This window comes from Silene latifolia, chromosome 6 (genome assembly GCF_048544455.1).
Source record: "Silene latifolia isolate original U9 population chromosome 6, ASM4854445v1, whole genome shotgun sequence".
Taxonomy (NCBI): Eukaryota; Viridiplantae; Streptophyta; class Magnoliopsida; order Caryophyllales; family Caryophyllaceae; genus Silene; species Silene latifolia.
In genome coordinates this window covers 118,541,388-118,544,200 of record NC_133531.1, presented here as the reverse complement: position 1 = coordinate 118,544,200, position 2,813 = coordinate 118,541,388, and the positions used below count along the sequence as shown (strand labels likewise).

The 2,813-nt window shown below is 36.4% G+C and overlaps 1 long non-coding RNA gene across 2 annotated transcripts; it reads left to right on the top strand.

Annotated features, from left to right (window-relative positions):
• The first annotated feature begins 615 nt into the window (after window positions 1-615).
• On the top strand, window positions 616-1,861 carry LOC141658934 (uncharacterized). 2 transcript variants are annotated; one of them, XR_012549534.1, is made up of 3 exons: window positions 616-657; window positions 1,532-1,600; window positions 1,724-1,861. It is a non-coding gene; the product is annotated as an uncharacterized LOC141658934 (long non-coding RNA). The 2 variants fall into 2 exon arrangements; XR_012549533.1 differs by lacking the exon at window positions 616-657 and adding an exon at window positions 1,159-1,407.
• The last annotated feature ends 952 nt before the right edge of the window (window positions 1,862-2,813 follow it).

Below are 2,813 nucleotides of genomic sequence, written 5' to 3'. Positions count from 1 at the left end.
TGAAGGGGAAAATCAAAGGTTGAAATGGACTAAACCTTGTCTCCATTTCATGTTAGGCCAAATAGTCGGTGCTCTTCAGCTTTGGAATGTGATGAAGTAAAATGGTTATCTAGGTCATCCATGCTTGTTGTATCATGAAGTAGAAACTAGCAAATAATATTACAAGACAATGTGTAACAAAAAGAAAGGGTAGGATTGCATAAGAATGGGAGAATAAGGTCTTACATATGATTGCCTATTTCTTATTTATACTAGGGAGTGGCAAAGTAAATCTCAGCTAGTAGTGACAAAGTACTACCACTGGAGACATTATGTTCTTTGGTTAAAGGTTGGGTGGGCGAGCTTATATTCTCCCCCAGTGCTTCTCTAATTATTCGCTTACTTCATTGATATTTACTCGCTTTTACATCATTAATCATATGGTTGACGATGAAAATGTTGGTTTTGAAAAGGTTTGTTATGGTTGCCAACTCACATTTTTCATGAACTTTGTCGCGATGTTAATATTTATAAGTTCCATCACTTAATACTCCCTCTGTCCCATTCATTTGTTTACCCCGTCGAAATGAATAAAAAAGTTAAACAAATGATCGAGATAAAGGGGTGTCTTATTATTGAGTGTTTACTTGTGCCCTTCAATTTATTTCCAATAACCAGGTAATGAATAGATTTATTATTATGATATTCCTATATCCTTTGGCCTTATCATAAGTGATCTTTTATGATTCTTATGATTCAGCTATGAAAGTTCGTTCTTCGACAAAGTTCTTGCTCCCCATATTCCTTAAGCTCTTAAACATGATGGCGAGTTGTGTGTTTTATTTTTTCTTAGTAAGCCATTCAAAAAATTTGACAAGTAATAAAACTTGAGTATTTGTTGAACTTATTAGGTAGCAAACTATCAAATAATGTCTAGTTATATCACGAGTAGATACAAATACAATGAATGTGGTATGCCTGTAGTGAAACCGGGTTAATGTGTTCTTGATGTGCACTTCTCAAATCGCTTGTTACGCACACGCCGTCGGTGTTGTTATCTGCTGCAGCAATGGTGTGGGCTATTGGTTAGTGATTCCTTGCTCCCGTAACACGGTTGGACTACTCATTGCAATCGGCCTCGTTGGATCTTTGGTAGCTTGTCGGTACCGGCTGCAGGGATGCACGGTGCTATTCTATTGGTTACTGGTGCCTGGTGGCTAGTGTGTAGGCTGAATATAGCTTGTTTGGGTCATTCGTGTCGAAGGCCACACAATTCAAATGATACCTAAGTTTCTTTTTTACATATAATAATATCTTCTCTTTTATTGTAGACAAGTCCCCAAGATGGTTGATGATAGATATTGAATAGTTCGTGAAATCAATTATTGTTCTTTGAATGACGATTCTCATGAAGTGTCCTCTTATTAGGTTCGAAGAATTGTGGATATTATATGCATAGAAATGAGTTTTGAACGTAGTTTTTTTATATCCTCTGATATTTGAATGATTTCCCATCTCATATTTTTGATTCAATCTGACTTCAATGTTTCAGGGAAAGGACTCGAAGGACTCACATATGAGGGAGGAAGGGCAAGACTTAAACAACATTGACACTCATCTTGTAAATCCGGTTACCTTTGACTCGGAATTCTAGTCCACTGCTCAAGTTTTTGTTTTGAAATCTTGTTTATTTCAATTAGGTAATTGATATGACCATTTGTAATTAATTGGCTAATATATGCAGCATGATGGATGAGAAGACGACATTAAGAAAAGAAGCCAGAACCCAGGATGTCATGATGACTGTTAGTTGATGTCATGATGGATGCTATGCGCCTGCGGCTGCTGTCATCTCGATGTCCTGCTAGTTGCTGATGTCGCTGTTACCCGTTACTACTCGATGTTACTACTAGATGTTGCTGCTACATGTTGTCGCTTGCTGCTGTTGCCTGCTGCATGTAGACGATCGGGTGACAAAGGACATACAATTAATTGATTCAATTGCAGAGAGGCAAGCACAGATCTTTTCTAAAGAGTGTAAATTGTTTCATGCTGATGTGCAGATTCAATCCATCTATCCCCTGTAAGATAATCTCATCTGGCCATTGCTTATGTGCAGCAGTATTAATTCCTATATACCCTTTTTATATAGCTACTTTGCTTGATGCTATTGGTTCTCTGAATATATTTGGTGCTGAGATCGGCACCTGAAATATAGTGCTTGGAGGCTAATTTGTGTAATATATAACTTGCACTAGTTTGTGTGATTCTAATTTTTTTTTATGTAGAACTTGGACCCTAATTTGTGGGATTCATGTGCTGCTTGTGCGCTAAAGTTATAGGATTGATGCCTATGATTGATTAGGTACCTAAAACATAATTAAAGAACTTCCTCAACTATATGTGGAATAACCTTTTTGAAATTTATTAACTTAGGGTAACATTATCAGTAAGAGTCTCCCAAGTATTGAGACTATGACACATCAACTTTCCCTTACATGTCAATATGTCATTACGTTTGAGCCATGAAATCCCTCTCCTTATGTTTGTTGGTGTATTTGTCCTGAGCATATAGTTTTCTTATGTGTTTATAATTGGTCTTACATCTCTTAATTGATTGAGAACTGAAAAGAATGAGACTTAGTTCAGAATGTTCAAAAATTGGCAAAAAAATCGTTATGAAATCTTATTCATGAAAGTCAGGATTTTTGATGGTCTTATAGTGTGGTGTGTCACTTAGATTCATTCTATGCTCTAGCTTTACACACACTAGAGACTTGATACATGCATCATCTATATTAAATATAGAAGGGTGTTGGATGGTTTTTTCACTA